The 18,802-nt window shown below is 43.3% G+C and overlaps 1 long non-coding RNA gene across 2 annotated transcripts in view; it reads left to right on the top strand.

The window, feature by feature from the left end:
- Positions 1-2,805: 2,805 nt before the first annotated feature.
- The window catches only part of LOC135180494 (uncharacterized), a 132,166-nt gene continuing 116,169 nt past the window's right edge, over positions 2,806-18,802 (top strand). The window contains exon 1 of one of the 2 annotated variants that reach the window (XR_010304451.1): positions 2,806-2,840. This is a non-coding gene — a long non-coding RNA (uncharacterized LOC135180494). Of the gene's footprint in view, positions 2,841-4,892; positions 4,951-18,802 lie in introns of those variants that run through there. The other variant, XR_010304452.1, reaches the window with a different exon arrangement.

The raw sequence follows: 18,802 nt of genomic DNA, 5'->3' as shown, positions 1-18,802 counted from the left end.
TTGGTGCAGAACTTTGTTTGCATAACACACCTGTTCTCATTTGTTGTTACTTCAAAGCTTGCACTATGCTTAAAGAGAGGAGAAGCTTCTGATGTGTGTATGTAGAATCATAGAATCAGTCAGGGTTGGAAGGGACCATAAGGATCATCTAGTTCCAACCCCCCTGACATGGGCAGGGACAAGTTACACTAGATCAAGCTGGCCAGAGCCTCATCCAGCCTGGCCTTAAACACCTCCAGCAATGGGACCTCAACCACTTCCCTGGGCAACCCATTCCAGTCTGTCACCACTCTCATGCTCAACAACTTCCTCCTCACGTGCAGTCTGAACCTACTGATCTCCAGCTTTGCTCCATTCCCCCTAGTCCTGCCACTCCCTGATAGCCTCAAAAGTCCCTCCCCAGCTTTTTTGTAGCCTCCCTTCAGATACTGGAAGGCCACAAGAAGGTCACCTGGGAGCCTCCTCTTCTCCAGACTCAACAGCCCCAACTCTTTCAGTCTGTCCTCACAGCAGAGCTGCTGCAGCCCTCTGATCATCCTCGTTGCCCTTCTCTGGACACGCACGAGCATCTCCACATCTCTCTTGTAATAGGGGCTGCAGAACTGGATGCAGTACTCCAGGTAGGGTCTCAGCAGAGCAGAGTAGAGGGGGAGAATCACCTCCGTCAGCCTGCTGGCCACACTTCTCCTGATGCAGCCCAGCATCTGGTTGGCCCTCCTACCAGAGTTCTCTTATTCTCATAGTAGTGCAAAATGTTCTGTTTATTTGCAGTAAAACTTAGCCTGAAGTGGATGTGAATTTTTCCCATGTAAGGTATCAGTCTGAACCAATGCTTTTAGTCTGGGAAGAGCTTTTCATTTAAGCATTTTCTCAGGTTAGTATGGCATGTCAAAGTACTTCATTTTCAGTGCTGTGCACACTGCTGTGAGGAAAAATCTTTAGTATATGTGTTTAGGTGCACAATGCCTTGGCATATTTTGCAAACATTGAAGCAAGCTATTAGAAGAGTGTTAGTGAGAGCAAACTGAGGAAAAGGAAAGGCACACAAGTCAGTAAGGGAAGCTGGCTTTGCTCCTTGTTCTTCAGCTGTTGGAAAACACAACACATCCCAGAGCTACCAATCTAATACTGCCTGGACCTGCCCAAACATCTTGAATTGATGTGTGGTTGGTAAGTTGCAGCTTGGAGAGGGACCTGGGGGTATTGGTTGACAGTTGATTAAACATGAGTCAGTGATGTGCCCAGGTGGCCAAGAAAGCCTGTGGCATCCTGGCCTATATTAGAAACACTGTGGCCAGCAGGAACAGGGAGGTGATCATCCCTCTGTACTCAGCACTGGTGATGTCACACCTCGACTGCTGTGTTCAGTTCTGGGCCCCTCACTACAAGAAGGACCCTGAGGGGCTGGAGTGTGTTCAGAGGACAACAAGACTGGAGAAGGGCTTGGAGCACCTGAACTATGAGGAGGGGCTGAGGAAGCTAAGGGTGTTCAGTCTAGGAAAGAGGAGGCTGAGAGGAGACCTTATAGTTCTTGACACCTACCTGAAGGGAGTTTGGAGTGAGGAGGGGGCAGCCTCTACTTGGTGTCAAGAGGACCAGAGGACATGGTTTAATACTGTGCCAGGGGAGGGTTAGGCTGAGTGTTAGGAAATAATTTTTTCACTGAAAGGGCTATCAAACACTGGAATGGTCTGCCCAGGGCAGTAGTGGAGTTGCCATTCCTGGACGTGTTCAAGCATCCTGTGGACATGGCACTTGAGGATATGGTTTAGTGTGGATCCTTCAGTGCTGAGTCAAAGGTTGGACTGGATGAGCTTTGAGGACTCTTCAAACCAGATGTTTTCTGTGATTGTGGTGCAACCAACAACAGCAACAATCAAATAGCTGTCTGCTGTTACCGATTACTACAGCTGGTCATTAGCAGAAGAAACTTATCAACAATATAGCAGCAGATACAATTATCACAGGTTACTTACATGAATATAATGTCAATACAAAGCAAATTAGATTTGAGGAGGAGCCAAACCATCCCAAAAGAGGGGGTAGAAACCAATCTAGGGAACTAGGTACAACACCACACTCAGCTATTGCCAAAAGAGGGGATGACAGATTGACCCAACAAGGTTAGAGAATCTCATTTCACAGAATCTGAGGTCAGCCAGCCATCCCTGTTGAGAGCCTAAGAAACTTTGTGTGGAGTTCAACCAGGAATCTCTCAGAGAGAGGGGCCACATTTTGGATAAAAATGCCATTCTTTTTACAATATGTGCATTCATTTATATTTAGTTTAATTTTTCATTTTTGTTTCCTAGTTTTCCTATTTGTTTCCTCACTTTTTTCCCCTTAGACAGGTGTGACTTGCTCTTCTTCAGCCAACACTGCACACTGGGGAAAATGTCTGGTTACTGCTCCAAGCAGAAATGACAAACAATCGGTCATAAAAAGGGTGGCTTCAAAGCAAACACTACAGTCCAGTTTTCATCTTTATTATTTTTTATCTCACTTTTCTTACATCTCCCTCCTTTCCATCCCATATGTTCCCCCATCTTCCTCTTTTCTTCTCCATCTCCTTCCTTTTCTCTCATCTCCATCCTGTTCCTCTCCACCCCCCTCCTTTCAGCACCACCTCTCCTTCTCCACTGTATCTGTCACTCTCCCACCCTCCGTTTGATCTTTTTCCCCCAAACCCAGAGCACCTGGGTTCTGTTGGAGTCTCCTCCCACCCCAGGTGCAACCACTTTGCTCTCCCTGCCTACTCCCCTATTTAATCAGCCCCAGGAAAGGCAGACTCTCCAAGCTGTGCCCATCTGGGCAGAGGGATCCTCCTCCTGTCGCCACTGGTGAGTCCCTGTGGTGTGCACTGGGTGAATGGGAGTGGGATCTAAAGGCCGGGGGGCCTGGTTGGCCCCCCGGTTAGCTAGGAAAGAGAACTGATTGTTGCTCTGATGTCACCCATGGGTGCTGGTTGGGCTGCCTTAATTAGACTGAGCTCCCCTCTGTTAATTGCTTCTTTCTGCTCACTTGTAAAAGTGTAAAAATGCCAAGAACAGGTCTGTGAAATGTTTTGAGAAGCCTTGAATTAGCATGGAGGAAATGTCTGAGAGTCCATAACAAGGAAAATAGAATGAAACTCAAATCTCATTGATGCTCTTTTATGTCAGAGTGGCTAAAACTTTGTCTTGTTTTGTAACTAAGTTAAAACTAGTTTTATTTGGTACCAGGTGAAATCCTGACTGTGTCAAGCCAGGTCAGGGAACTAGATAATGATGATGCAGTTCAGGATTTCACTTGATTAAGCTGCCTGACAGCCAGAGGTTTTTACAAATTGTTATCTCAAACCATGTGTGCTTCTCTTTCAAAGTGTACTAATTTTCACATGGACTAAGCAATCTCATTTCACACCATTATGGCTGCAAGCTGCAGTTCTGCAGATGCTCTGTGGGTTGGTTGGAAAATACATTGATTTGTTTCCAGGTGGGTAAAGGTCTAAAGCTACTGCACAGGTTATACCTCAAAGTCTGTAAGTCTGTTTTTCAGCTCTCTTATGCACCCCATGAGATTCAGGAGTTTATGACTTAAAATTCTAAAGGAGCAACAACAAATGCTAGGTGCTTAATGAAGCCAGCTAGACAAGATCTTCTCTTATCTGTAGCTTGGGTAAAGCCTCTTGCATAAGTTCAGGCTGGCATATGAAATACTATCCTCCTTTCCTGTAGGATAAGGCTTGTTTCAAGGTGCCTGTTAAGGTCGGTCCAAACTTATGTAGAGGAATTCTGTAGGGTCATTCAACTATCTTAAAGTTAACATTTTCCCACTGAACATTTCATGTGGCCAATAGAGAAATCCAGTGTAGCTTGCAATTGGTGTTTTCACAGCATGCTACCCCAGGCACCACGTATCCAGAGAGATCAATCCATGGAGGGAAGGCAGCCTGCAAAGGAAGATAGGCACGTGATAAACTTAATCCCAACTTTAAGCATTTTGGAAAGACAAGTGCAGCTTGGTGTGTTGTTCTCTGTATCCATTGATCTTAACAGTATTGCTTTTCCTTGCCCCTTCTCTCCCTTGTTCTGCAATTTAGCATACATTTATATTTTGTCTTTACTTGAAGGGATTGTTCCTTCTACATGTGTAAAATGTAACTTAATTTTTTTATCTTCTAAAATAAGGAAGTTAGAGATCTGGACTCTGAATACAGGAGAAAAAAGTCTGTTTACTACAGCACAAAACTCTCTTGGCTTTCTTTGCCACTAAAAGGGCACTGGGTTGCATCAACAAGTGTATTACCAGCAGAGATAAAGAAGTCATTGTCCCACTCTACTCAGTGCTGGTCAGGCCACACCTGGAGCACTGCCTGCAGTTTTGGTCCCTGCTGTACAAAAAAAGAGATGTGGATAGGCTCAAAAGTGTCTGGAGAGGGGCCACAAAAATGATTAGGGGTCTGGAAACCCTGCCATAAGAGGGAGAGGCTGGGAGAGCTGAGTGTTCAGCCTGGAGAGAAGAGGGCTGAGAGGAGGCTTTATTATCATGGAGCTGTACATAAAAGGTGGCTACCAGGATGATGGAGACTCCCTTTTTGCACGGAGTCCCATGGAAAAGACAAGGGGTGATGGGGAAAAGTTACTGCTGGGGACATTCCCATTGCACTCCAGAAGGAAATGTTTCCTCGTGAGCACAGACACTGGAGTCATCTCCCAAGGGAAGCAGTAGGGTCCTCTACACTGGACAGTCTCAAGACTCAGCTTGATAGGGTGCTGGGCCAACTCCTTTTGACTCTGTTATTGCCTAGAAAGGTTGGACCAGATGATCCTTGGGGTCCCTTCCAGTTTTCTGTTATTGTGTGTGTGTGTGACTGCAGAAATGTCATTTACAGGCCTAAAATGTGCTTCTGAAAAAGGGTCCTCCTCATTGTAAGGGGAGAAAATCTGAATTCTGCTGGACTTGCCTCAGGTAAGAATTCACTGATGTTTGTGCAGTTGGATATTGTCACATTCCAGGAGAAAACTGATGTGGACTGAATGATTCATTTTATTACAAACACAGACACACATTCAGGCAGAGAACTGTGGTAGCAAAAAAGATTGCATTGCTTTGCCTTGTGAACTTTGTTAAAATAAGTTGTTTTATTTGCTGCTGTTGGAAGCTGGAAAAAGTCTTCCTTATAGCTCCAGATAAACCCTGACATTTCATACAGACCTCAACTCTGGGCAGATTATTAACCCTTAAGTGAAGTTACCTTTGACATCAGTCTACCGTGTAGTGAAAGTTAGTCATATACCAAAGCTGTTATCTTAATTATCATTTGCTTGCTGTATTATGGAATGGTTTAATGTGCCAAAGGGTGGGGGGGAAGCTTCTGCAGTTCTATTCTGTAAGTACTGATGGGTCCAGACCTGTTTCTTAAATGCAGGGAATAGCCCTCCTTCTGATTCCCTTATGATGGTAGCATACCCAGAGAGGAAACTCTATGTGCTAGTTTGAAGCAGGTTAGAATGTTTTGGTGAGAAGATTACAGGCTGTGGAAAGAAAGCAATGGTGATGTCTGCTTCGCTCACAGGCTCGCTGAGATGTATAGGAACAAGAAATAAAACCATAGATAATCTCTTGGCACCACTCTTGATGGGGCTGCTGGCTGAGCTGCATCTCTCTAACCTCACCCTCCATTTTGGGCTAATCCACTTTGCTTCCTAACCTCTTGGCTGAACCTCCATTCTTCCTTGGGACTGGGGTAAGATTGAGAGGGGTAGGGGGAAGGTGCAGGGGTGGTTGAGAGCCCCTCCTGGGGACTCAGGTTTTTGTGAGGGGAGTTGTGTTTCTGTGTTACCTTTTACCTTGTATATTTCTGTATGTGGCTGTATATACTGTCAATATCTGCTTGTATATTGTGCTAGCTGTAAATAATAAGCTTCATTCATATTTCCAGAGCTGGCTGAGTTTAGTCTGGGTGATTTCTAAAGTGTAGGGGGTGGGGAACACCCAAACCATCACACTCTAGTATTGAAAACAGTAATTAAATTATTTCTGTTGTTCAAGGCTGTGGTGAGAAATAACCAAGGGAAAAGTCCAGAGTAAGCCAGAGAGGGTTAACTTACAGAGATCTGGCATTACACAAAGTGAGAAACACATGGCAATTTCCAGCTCACTTTGTCCACTTAGTTAATATTTTGCAGAGTGTTTGTGTGTGCAGTGCTGATCAGTAATGAGATCTAGTCCTTGTAATCCTTTCACCAGGCAAATAAAGCATTCTTCAAATAGGCAGAGATTGGCATCTTGACTTTCTGTGCTTTCCCCTGCTATCTTTTAGAAAGGCAGCACTCTAAGGTTCAGAGGATGTATTTGGGATGTTTTTTTAACTCCCAGAATCATAGAAAGGTTTAAGTTGGAAGAGACTTAAAGACCATCCAATTCCAGCCCCCTGCCATAGGCAGGGACACCTCCCACTAGAACAGGTTGCTTAAGGCCTCATCCAGCCTGGCCTTGAGCACCTCCAGGGAGGGAGCAGCCACAACCACCCTGGGCAACCTGTGCCAGTGTCTCACCACCCTCACTGGAAAGAACTTCTTCCTAACATCTAGTTAGCATCTCCCCTCTGCCAGTTTGAACCCATTACCCCTCACCCTGTCATTACAAAACCTTGTTAATAGTCCCTCCCTGTAGGCCTCCTTCAGATACTGGAAGGCCACTCTAAGGTCTCCTCAAAGCTTTCTCTTCTGCTTAAGAGCCCCAACTCTTGTAGCTTGTCCTCATGGTAGAGCTGCTGCAGCCCTCTGATCATCTTCATGGCCCTCCTCTAGATTTGCTCTAGCAATTCAATGTCCTTCTTGTGTTGGGGGCTCCAGAACTCCACACAGTATTCCAGGTGGGGTCTGACAAGAGCAGAGTAAAGGGGAGAATCCCCTCCCTTGCCCTGCTGGCCACACTTCTCTTGCTGCAGCCCAGCACATGGCTGCTGTCTGGGCTGCACAAGCACACTGCCAGCTCGTGTTGAGTTCTTCACCAACCCAGACCCCCAGGTCCTTTTCCTCAGGGCTTCTCTCAGCCATTAGCCACCCAGCCTGTATTTGTGCTTGGGACTGAGCCCACCCAGGTGTGGGACCTTACACTTAGCCTTGTTGAATGTCATGAGGTTGGCCCGGGCCCACCTCTCCAGCCTGTCCAGGTCCCTCTGGATGGCATCCCTGCCCTCTAGCAAGCTGCCTGTGCCACACAGCTTGGTGTCAAAGCAGACAGAATGCACTGTAGCGTAAATAATTTTACTGAATTCTCTTACTTGCATACCTGCTATGTACTTTTTCTGTCCTATCTTGTGACCAGGGTAGCTGAGGGACACAGTTCAGTGGCGACCTATCAGTGCTGGGTTAATGGCTGTACTTGATTATCTTAAAAGTCCTTTGCAACCTAAATGCTTCCATGGCCTAGTGACACTTTTTAAACGTAACATTTGGAGCTGAAATTAATGGGAACCTGCTTGGTCTCTGGGCTCTTTGGTAGATTTGCACTCCTTGTGAGCTGAGAGGCTCAGAGGCACTGCTCTGAAAAACACAGGGCCCAGGTAGCTTGGTAATTTTTGATTTCTCTTGTATATGCAGCGGCACAAAGTGAAGGAAAGTGGTGTGAAGGTGAAAGAAACAGAAGGAGAATTTAGGGAGACCGAACAAAACAGGCAGGCTTGTTCTTTATAGCAAAGTAACTGCCTGCTGCTGTCCCTCTGGTGGCTCGGTGGCAGGACTTGGCGTGTGTCTTCTGTGACTTATCCAGGACATTTCCCTAGATTTTCCTGACAAGCAGTGAACTCACTGTGCTGGAAATTAATGATTGTTATGAATATTCATTTTTATCATTTAAAAAAAACCAGGGAAATTCCCTGAGATCCTTTGGATTTTTGGTCGACAGGAAGCAATTGCACAGAATTAAACAGGTTAAACAATCAGGACTTGGGAAACAGTAACATGAAAACAGGAAAACCTTCTAACTATGCTGATGGAGTCTCGGTGTTCACTCCAGCATATGTACTCACAACTCTTTTGGTCCCTGAGTAAGTCTCCTTTATCAAAGACTATTTCAAACTTGCAATGATGATCCCAGGATAAACCACAAAACATTTTGTGAGGGGTGGTTGTGGCCAGGAGGAGGTTGCTCTCTTCTCTCAGGTGGCCAGCACCAGAATGAGAGGACACAGCCTCAGGCTGTGCCAGGGGAGATTTAGGCTGGAGGTGAGGAGAAAGTTCTTCACTGAGAGAGTCATTGGACACTGGAATGGGCTGCCCGGGGAGGTGGTGGAGTCGCCGTCCCTGGGGCTGTTCAAGGCAAGGTTGGATGTGGCACTTGGTGCCATGGTCTAGCCTTGAGCTCTGTGGTAAAGGGTTGGACTTGATGATCTGTGAGGTCTCTTCCAACCCTGATAATACTGTGATACTGTGATTTCAAGCAGAGGGGAAGGAGTTGGTGCTAAGCCACCAGTGTTGGCTGCAACACATGGCTGCCTTTGAGCCGCAAGCGATGAGAGGCAGGAAGGCTCGGTGCAGACAGGCTAATGCAGAAAGGCACAGTTTCTAAATCATCCCCCTTTATATACTTCATTTTGAAATCAAACTGGCCAGCAGGCACCAGCACCATTGTTCTGCCCAATGAATTCAAGCTTCATGCCTCCTTTGACCACGCAGGCACGTTGAGGGCAGCACATGACACATGGTGCTAAGCCCCTGAGCCCTCAAGGCTTTGCTGGGGCCAAACCCTTATTGTTTGCTCGTCTAACTCACTCCTGGACCCTGGCTCAACAGAAAGAGGAGAGCAAGGGTTAAAGCGGCCTAGTAGGATTTATGTCCTACCAGGACACTTGCCTCTAATAACAACTAATAGGAGCACTATTGCCATTGGAATGGGCTGCCCAGGGAGGTGGTGGAGTCACTGTCCTTGGAGGTGTTCAAGAAAAGCCTGGATGAGGCATTTAGTGCCATGGTCTAGTTGACTGGCTAGGGCTGGATGATAGGTTGGTCTGGATGATCTTGGAGGTCTCTTGCAACCTGGTTGATTCTATGATTGAGGTGTTTGTGTGGTTTTTATTTTTTCAAATGGAGCATGCATCTGAACAAGACTTTTAAATATTTGGAAAGACTCTTTTCATCCTCAAACAGTCTGGTACTAACAACTTTCTTGCTGAGGAGGTGAGATCATTCTATTCTCCACAACTTGGCAGACTTCAAGAGCATGAGGTAAGAAGCTTTTTGTCACTCAATAAATTATGATGTACATTATAAAAGTCAGCTCTGACTAAATTTGCCTTTTTCTGTCTATCTTCTGGTATGTAGTCACTTGCTGAAAAGTAACAGTTTTTGTGACATAGATGTATAAGACTGTCTAGCAAGGGCATGTAATAGTCTCTCAAGGCCAAATTGTGATCTCCAGCTCAGAACTGCCAAGACTTGAATAATCATGGTGTTTGAGAATAGAAGCTTTATACTTAAAATTCTTGTCCTGTTGGGATTTAGGTGCTGTGTGCACCTAAAAAGAGATTAGGTTAAATTTAACAATAAAGGTAAGCTTTTGTTCTGGTAAAAGTTAAAGCCCCTTGTAAAACTAGTTTTGCACAGTCTATTTGGCCTTTTTCATCTGCAGACACTTGAAGTGACTTGTTCCCTACTTCAATTTCAAGTCTCCTATGTGAATCAGACATAACAGATTTGAAAGTAACATTTCACACCCTGTTGTAACAAATCCCCTTTTGAGGATGCTCTAGTTTGAGTATTATTTCATACATCTGGTACTGTCTGTAAAAGCTAAAGTTCATGGGATATTTCTTGCATCTGGTTTTGTTTACATATCATACCTTTAAATTCTGGCATTTAGTTAGAATACTGCAGAACCTGTATACCTGCATGGGGGGTTAAAACATTCTGGAACATGCATGCACTTTTGCCTACGTATGATTCCCTTTGCTAGTCAAAGATGTCCTTTGTGCTACGAGTTCAAGTCTCTAAAGGTTAAGTAATGCTCATGTATGTAAAGCCAAGACTGCTTAAGACAAGTTAATCCATTCAGCCAAATTTGTAATTTCAGGTATTTGTGATCCTTCTCATTTACACAGCCTCAAGTGATTCTATAAACAGGGATGCTGACAGATTAGTATCTGGTTAAGGGCTAAATGGAAATAAAGATGACCTCAAGATGGTTTTAGACTCCCCTTATGTTGCAATAGTTCTGGTGCTGAAAAATTTTGAGAGCAATTAGGTTGTCTAGGGAGGAAATGTTTTATGGGGACACATAATTATGTCTTTCTTTGAACACAGACACTTGTTCAGATTTCCCTTTATCAGAGAAAAATAGATTCTTAGGCTGTATCCTTGGCAGAGGTAAAGCAGTGTGGCTTCCTCTACAGCATCTGTCTTTAAGACTTTTTCATCACTTTGCAGAGCAAAAGAGGTATGCTTTCCTCTAAAAGACATTGTGTTCTCTGTGGAGCTTCAGTGATAAGCAAAGAGAAATCTTTCCATTTAAATAACTATAATTTATGTTGATGGTAATATGCTGAATTCTATAACTGTTTCCATCTCTCAGAAGGATCTTAATACATCCTTGTTTTGGGACACCATTTCATCTGGATATAGTAGATGGATGTAGATGTCATGGGGTCTTTAATTTTCACTCCTTAGATTCATTCTCCTTTCTGATTAATTTCTCTATGGGGTGTCTGCCTTTTACATCATGGCAAATGGAGTGCCAGGGGGAGGGAGATGTAATGTTTTATTAGCAGCCTCTGTTTAATGTAACTGTGCTAGTCCTGTGAACTAAATATGCTATCAAATGTAATTCCCCTGAGATGAGCAGGCTTTCTGATACTGGGAGAGCTGTAGAAGAACATATGCAGGCTGTAGAGGAAAGCTTGAATAGCCAAATCTTTTCTGTACCTTTTTGTTGAAGCATGGCCCAGGGGGTCTTTTAAAGAGAGCAAAATTTACAAAAAGAAGGAAAGATATTTCAACACATAGTACATGTTTGACAGCTGATTGCATGAAAAGGTTGAGTATAATGTGTGGTATGAATTGTACAACAGTGGGCCTGGGAACATATCAAAGAAGGTCTGAAATCAACAGAGTATCAGGAGCTGATATAAATGAGATCTATGCTCTTATTAAGCATGCTTTTGAATAAGTCTGTTGAAGCACAGAACTGATAGCATTACAAAGGCGAAGCAAACACCACTCCATTACATATCTTTCACCTTTTTAATTCCATAAGAATGAGATTCTTATTGCTGCTTCTGTAAATTACAGGTCACTGTTACCCTCCAATTAGTGTGAGAGAGGTGGTGTCACTGTTGTTAAAGCATGAAGGAATAAATTCTTCTCATAGAGCTCTTTTCTCTGCTAGGAGAGGTTAGCTGAGTTCCATGGGCATCTACAAGTCTCCCCAGTTGTGGTAGGCCTGAATAGGCCAAAATAGGCTTATGCAAGTACTGGCTTCCCCAGACATGTTTTTCTGCTCTCCCTCCTTCTGTTTTGTGGAGAAACAACTGCAGGAAAAAAGAACATGGAGCCATTTAGTCTAAGGACCCTGGCTTGCCCAGACTTGTTCTACTCTTGTTTACATCCTGTGGTAAACAAGGTACACACACTTGGCTTGTGCCTGCCTCATGAAAGGCTTATGTCTTTCCAAAATTTGAGTAAAGCAAGCCTATGGCTTCACCTAATATGTTCAAGCTTGCCTAACTGCCATTCTGCTTGGCTACTCTGTGTCCAAAGGCCCATTAGTCTCAGGCTGTATTGACAAAAGAGAGATGAGCAGGTAACACCATGTGCTCTGCCATTGTATTCATGCATGCTTGATGCTGCCTTTGCTCTCTTCCCCTGGCAGTGATTCTGCCACTGCCTTCTGCAGCATTATGCTATACTAAGCTATAAATTAGCCCAGCTGCATAACAAGAAGCCCTGATGATTTAGGCCTGAACTGCCTGGAAAATGCCAGCTTTGATTTTGAGGAATGGGTATAATTGCCTCCATGCGATAGACCTGCATAGCCTGTGTGACATCTGTGCCAGGACTGCACATCTACGAGACCTGCAAGCCTACTGCCAAGATGGGAAGCCATGGAAGGGGCACACAGATTGTCCAGAGAAACCAGGATATGGTCAGAGATCGTCTGCTGCTTTACCCAGCATCCTGTGAAGCCTGGGAAGAATCAGAAGCCTCAATAGCTGACAAGACGTAGTTAGAGCTCTTTGCAAGGGTTTGTGTATTGTCTGAAGCTTTAGTAGCAGAAAAGAGCTGCTCAAGTCCCTTGGCGGGCAAGAGGTATAATTGAAACTAAGAACCTTTGTCCAGTTTTAAGTGTAATGTTTGCATTTGCTAATTCTTTCTTAAAGTGTTCTAGTTTTGCCTGTTCCCTGTGTTTATAAGTATCCAAACAGTGCATTTTGAACACTGTAATTTTTTTCTGGTGAGATTTAATGATAATAAAAAATTTCCAATCTTCACCTGGATATCAATATTGATTATTAATTTTGCATAATTCATAACAATGGCCCAAGAGACCAGATCCTTGTATACAGCAGCATGGACTGAAGCAGCCTTTGGCACAAGTTTGGATAGGAATCTGGAGTCCTACTTTTTAACTGTATGCTTTGTAATGCCACCCTGTGATGGTTTGGGCATTACCTGCCTCCCCCCCCCTATGAAATCACCCAGACCAGACTCAACCAAGCTGGAAATTAAGGAATGATGCTTGTATATTGTGCTAAGCTATAAATATAGCTTATATATACAAATTAAAAGCGACACAGAAACACAATACCCCTCCCAGAAACAGAGTCCCCAGAAGGGCTCCTGACCCAAACTCTCCCTCCCTTCAGAAATAACCAGATCAACCTGTGTATATCTCACATAACAAATCTAGAGATCTGAGGTGAGATGGCAAAAAAGACAACAAGGAGGTTAGGGGAAGAAGGGGTTAGGTGGATTGGAGGGTTAACAGCAGAGTCAGCCATAGAGACCAGACTGCCAGAAAGAAGGCACAGCCTGAAGTGAGAGCTGAGCAGTGCGTGTGAAGTGCCTGGCTTATCTATATTTGGACTAGCTGCCCTTCTCCGCAGAAGAATTGTGATATAGGTTACTGCCAGGTTTGTTTTTAATTCTTCTAGCTAAGGGTTTAATTTCTCTCAGTAAAAATCAGCCTCAAACCAGCACGCACCCCCTGCCATGCTGATCAGACAATGCTTGTTCCACATGAATTGAGGAACAGTTTTGGGGAATTTGACCCTTAGTTCTTCTACATCCATCCTTGAAGCCACAAGCTGGTGAACTACTTTATTTCCCTGTTGTGACAGCCTAAGAAATACAAGTTGTTAACTGTAGGCAGTGGCAGCTTGCAGTCTGTCCTGAGTAGGCCATGAACTGATTCATGCTGGTGACCACTGCTGCCAGCCAGTTCTGAGGCAGCTGGAAACAACAGTGGCAACCCATTAGAGGCCATGACCTCAGCTAGGATACATGGTACCTCTGCTCAAACATTTACATAGGAAATATTCATAGAATCAGCCAGGGTTGGAAGGGCCCACAGGGATCATCCAGTTCCAACCCCCCTGACATGGGCACGGACACCCTACCCTTGATCAGGCTGGCCACAGCCTCATCCAGCCTGGCCTTAAACACCTCCAGGGATGAGGCCTCAACCACCTCCCTGGGCAACCCATTCGAGGCTCTCATCCTCCTCATGCTGAACAACTTCCTCCTCCAGTCCAGCCTGAACCTACTCACCTCCAGCTTCACTCCATTAATTCCTTTAGGAAGAAACTGCTTGTGCTATCTAGACCTCTTGTGCTGCCCATCTCCTCACTGGGCTAATTTTGACTGAGTGTAATAGGACAAATTGAGACTGAGCATTGACCATAGTAAATAATTTATATATATAAAAAAAACCCAAAACAAATCACCAAACCCCAAATTAAAATATACCAAACCAAGTAGCCCCCCCCCCACAACAACCACCGCCACCAACCAACCACAAATCTACCACCTTACGTTTGTGTGTTTATGTCCTCTTTCTCAATGCCCAAATTAGTGATCAGAAATGTGAGTAGTTTAGTAACAAATGAAGTAAAATTCCCTGAGTTGAGAGTGTTTTTCTGATGACAGGCAGAAAGGTTAAAGCTGGTAAACTTATTTTAAAGACATGCTCCCAGATCACAGGCCTCTGAAAATGAGTGTTGGGTGCTTAGAAGAGCTTTATGAGCATGCTTTTGTTAAATAGCTTCTCTGATCTTGCTTATTCAGTCTTTAAATTAATGTGTAAAAGATGCCCATAAGCAACCAGCAGCTGAATTGACTATGATTAGATGGATTATTACTATTACTCAGCCCAACAAGTTGCTATATGTTTTGTGTACTCAAGCAAATTTTGCTGTGCAGGCAAGTGGAACAATATGTACGTGGGCTAACATAAAATCCTTCAAGATATCCTAGGATTAGACAAACAGTCTTATGGAATTGAAATAGAAATGAATTGCCTGTGTTTCTAAATGAGAGACTTTCTGGCATTTAAGTATACAAACAACTTCAACCTCAAAACATTCAGTTTAAAACAAACATCAACTCAGTTTCTCCCTTTCTCCCCATGCCGAGAAATAAGAGCCAATTTATCAGAGCATCAAACTGATTACCTGCTGTAGGGGCTCATTTAAAGAGATGTAGGATTCCACTGGGTTGCTGTGTTTGGTTGAATTCATTTCACACTGTAAAAATCCAATATCTTGGCTTTAAAATTCCTTAACTATCTTTTTCTTCCTTGAGGTGTAATAATGAGGAAGTTCTTCAAGTTTTGGAGCAATGCGAATTGCTGAATTCTGTAAGGATCCTTGGTGATGGGGTAGCACTGCAGGGTCTATCCAAAGAAAAGGCTTTAGAATAAGTGCAACCATGAGCCAGGTCCTGTCTAACCCAGTGCTCCTTCCTACAATCTGTGCTCTGTGCCGACACTCTCTCTACAAAGGACACAGTGCTGTTGCTGATGGACTGGAGTGAAGCATGCTCAGGCCTGCCTGCTTCAGTTTCCCAAAGGATGACTGCTGGGTTAAGGGGGCAAACCTTTCTTCTGTAACTTCTGGAGAACTCTTAGAGGTCAAGATGAAGCTGCCCAGGGAAGTGGTGGAGTGGCCGTCCCTGGAAGTGCTGAAAAGCCTGGATGAGACACTTAGTGCCATGGTCTGGTTGATTGGCTAGGGCTGGGTAATAGGTTGGACCAGATGATCTTGTAGGTCTTTTCCAACCTGGTTAATTCTATGATTCTATGTGGCTTTGAAAAAGGGTCTATACCTGTGGGTTTGTCATCTAAGATACAGCAACTGTACTACCATCCAGGGAATCAGAGGAATAAGACCAGGAATATACTGGGAATGAGAGCAGAACTAGGAGGCCCCGTGGTACTCTGTTCTCACAAAGCCCTTGAGGATTTCATCCTTCCGAGACGTGGGGTTTGAATGGCAGCTCTCTATCTTCTTCTGCTCTGCAAAATGTGTTTTAATATCTGTGTGGCTTTTTAGATAATAGTTTATCAATCATTACCTAGGAGAAAACAAATAATTGATGCCCTTACCACAAGACTGGAAATGGCCATTAAGACAAATGTCATAATTTCCAGGTGTTCTTTGGGGAAATTCCATATGGCAGGAAATTCAAGTCCTGAGTCAAATAGCTGTAACAAACCCAATATTATTTCAATCAGGGGACCTTCTTCTGGAATAAACTATAAAAATCCAGGAGAATACTTTATTTCCTCTTTAAGCTGTTGTTCAGGAAAGCACTTCATCATTTTAAGGCTCACCAACTGCAATATGACTTAGACTTTTAGCGTTCTTTATTGGCTAGAGGTATATTCCCAGTGAGAGACAAGCACTCATTGAATATATGTGCATTGCTCAAAGGGTCTCCTCTCTGGTCCAGATTTGTGTTTGCTACTACAATACAATAACTGTTCTTATCTTTTGATTGGTGGTGTGTTGCAGGCCAGTATACCTCTGCTTTCATTGTTGAGTTTGGGCAAGAGAAGGGAACTGTTGTAACCTATGAGGCAGCATTTTGTCTACTCTCCCAGAGTCTGGAGGAATATATTTCCTGATGGCAGTTTCTTGGATATGTGATAGCTGGAGATCAAGAAGGCATAAATTATTTGAAAATGTGATAGCAACACATTGAAATGCTGTGGTATTCTTTTGTGCAACTTTATAATGGCTGAATCACACTGTTGTGTGATGGTTTCAGTGTTACCTGCCCCCCTACACTTAAGAAAATCACCCAGACTAGACTCAGCTGAGATAGAAATTAGAATGAAGCTTTCTATCTACAGCTTAGCACAATATATAAGCAGACATTTACAATATGTAGAGTTATATACAGTAATATACAAGTTAAAAAGGTAATACAGAAACACAACAACCCTCCCAGAAACAGGAATCCCCAGGATGGGCTCCCAACCACCCTTCTACCTCCTTTCCACCCCTCTACCTTATCCCAGACTTTGTCTTATGTTCAGGAGGAGTTTGGAGAATTGGCCAGCAGGGGTTAGGAAGCAGAAGGGTTAGTCACACAGACAGCAGGTTAGAGAGAGAAGGGAGGCAGCCAAAGCCAGAGAGCAACTCTCTTTCGTGTTCTTGTTTTTATATATCTCAGCAATCCTATGAGTGCAGTAGACATCACCATTTTTTCCTTTTCACAGCCTATAATCTAATTCTTCTCACTAAAATATCTCATCTAGGCTCAAACTAGCACATGTTGTTAGAGCAGAATCTGCTGAATGGGCAGAGCAACATGCCAGTATGATGTTTTTTGCCCTTTTGCAGTGATTTCTGAACATTTTAGAGAGGAAATGAAACATTCCTCTGTATTTTTATACTTCTGTAAATCCCCTCCAGAGTTTGTTTCCACATTATGCTGTCTTGAAGTCCCTTGCATCCAAAACCTCCCTGAGCTACTGTGAGCAGTCCAAACTAAGGGTTTGTGATTAAAATGGAGCAGGCAGAGAAACAGTGGAAGTTGGAAGACACATGGAATGTCATATCCAGGGTGACAGGTCATCCCTACCTCTCTGCATGCACTTGTCTGCCCCCTGCACAAGCTCTTTATAGTGTATTTCAAATGTGCATTTCACTGCATCATGCATGAATGTGAAACCAATGTTTAGATAAGAGCTTCAGACTTTCTGGCCCTGAAAAGTGAAGCAAGTTGAAAGTGGGACCTTTTTTGCTTGAGTTTTGTCCTTTAATGTGCTATCATGATTTGCCATCTTCATAAAGATTCTGAGCCAAAGTAAAGACAACAAATGGTATTTAATGCAACCTTAAAAATATCTGCTCAGTGGGTAAAACACAGCTAAGTGGGTCTAATGTCTAAGTTAATCTTCAGTCATCTGCTTAAAGCTTGAAGATCAATGTAGTTTAATCATATTGCATGCTATTGGCCAAATGTAAAAACAAATTCCCTTTAAAAAATATTTACTTAATTAAAAAAAACATTAAAAAATGTACAGGAATTTTTATTTATATTTTTGAATTTTACTTTTTTTCTTTGAGAGATCTCTTTGAAACTTCACTAAAGTAACATTTCCATTTATGTTATATCAGAGTTGACAGAAGGGGCAAAAATAAATAGACATCTGCTAATCAGCTTTTCTTATAATAAACCCAAATCTGCAGTTTCCCTAATCCAAAGGGCACAGGGCACTAAATTTGCAGGAAGAAAGTTACTTGCTGTCCAGGGAGTCTGCTTTCATCTTGTAGAAAATAAGTTTGTGGAAGACCCTGATTGTGAAATGCTGCTGCTAAGCTCACTGTAACTGTTTTGCTTGAAGTGAAAAAATAGCTTTTGCTAGATGCTGCCATGTGCAAGGCCTGTAAAAACAGGTATGAATTAATATGGTCAGAGGCATAAGGCTCTGTACCAATGTCCCATGCCTCTTCATGTTTAAAAGCCATGCAGTTGTTTGTGAACCTAATCCAACAGATGCTTCTGAGAATTAGTGTACAGCAGACATAAGGGATGTAGTAACGTGAATATGGATGTTCTGGAGCTGTGGGCAGGCTCCAGGAGTCTCACTTTTTTAGCTGAGTAAAATATGAGGCTAGTTCCACTTTCAATAAAACTCAGTTCTGCAGAAAGAATGTACTATGAACTAGAAACTGTGTTTGTCGTACCAGGAGAAGTCTGAGGAGCGTGAGAGTAATCTCTTGCAAATCCTTCTTTGTTTAATGAAGTGCAATGTGAGGTGAAGGTTGTTGTTCCCTGAACCTACTGGCTTGTAGTGTGTTAGCACCAAAACTGAGAGTTTTCTTGCTTAAAAATTAAGGTTATGAAATGGACTGGAGAAGAAAGTTGATCTTAACAGGTGGCTTGAGTCAGTGGTGGATCATGTACACAGTCTCTGCATGAGCACGACCCAAAACCTATGTTCTCTTAACTATTTCTTATCTTCATGGTAGAACTACTCTGTCTAAAAATCTGACTGCATGAAGGTGATAGTGAGAGAGATGAACAAAATAGATATTGAAAATAATCCTTACTGATGTGTGTCTAACTCAGTGGAGCAGGTGTTGAAACACTGAGCAGCATTTCTGTTTAGTAAATAAGAAATACTGGTTTTAAGATGCTTGTATGCTGTGTTAAACTGCCCAGCATCATGACAGAAGGATGATTTCCAAGCTGACAGCATGTTGGTAGAGTGAATACTTTTACTTGTGAGCGTCCTGGAGCAAGGAATTTCTTTTCTGTCTCATAGAATGATCTGGAGATCATCTAATCCAAATACCCTCCTAAAGCAGGTT

This window comes from Pogoniulus pusillus, chromosome 1, assembly GCF_015220805.1.
Source record: "Pogoniulus pusillus isolate bPogPus1 chromosome 1, bPogPus1.pri, whole genome shotgun sequence".
Lineage (NCBI taxonomy): Eukaryota > Metazoa > Chordata > Aves > Piciformes > Lybiidae > Pogoniulus > Pogoniulus pusillus.
Note: the sequence above shows the minus strand (reverse complement) of the source record. Positions and strands in the feature narration are given on the sequence as shown.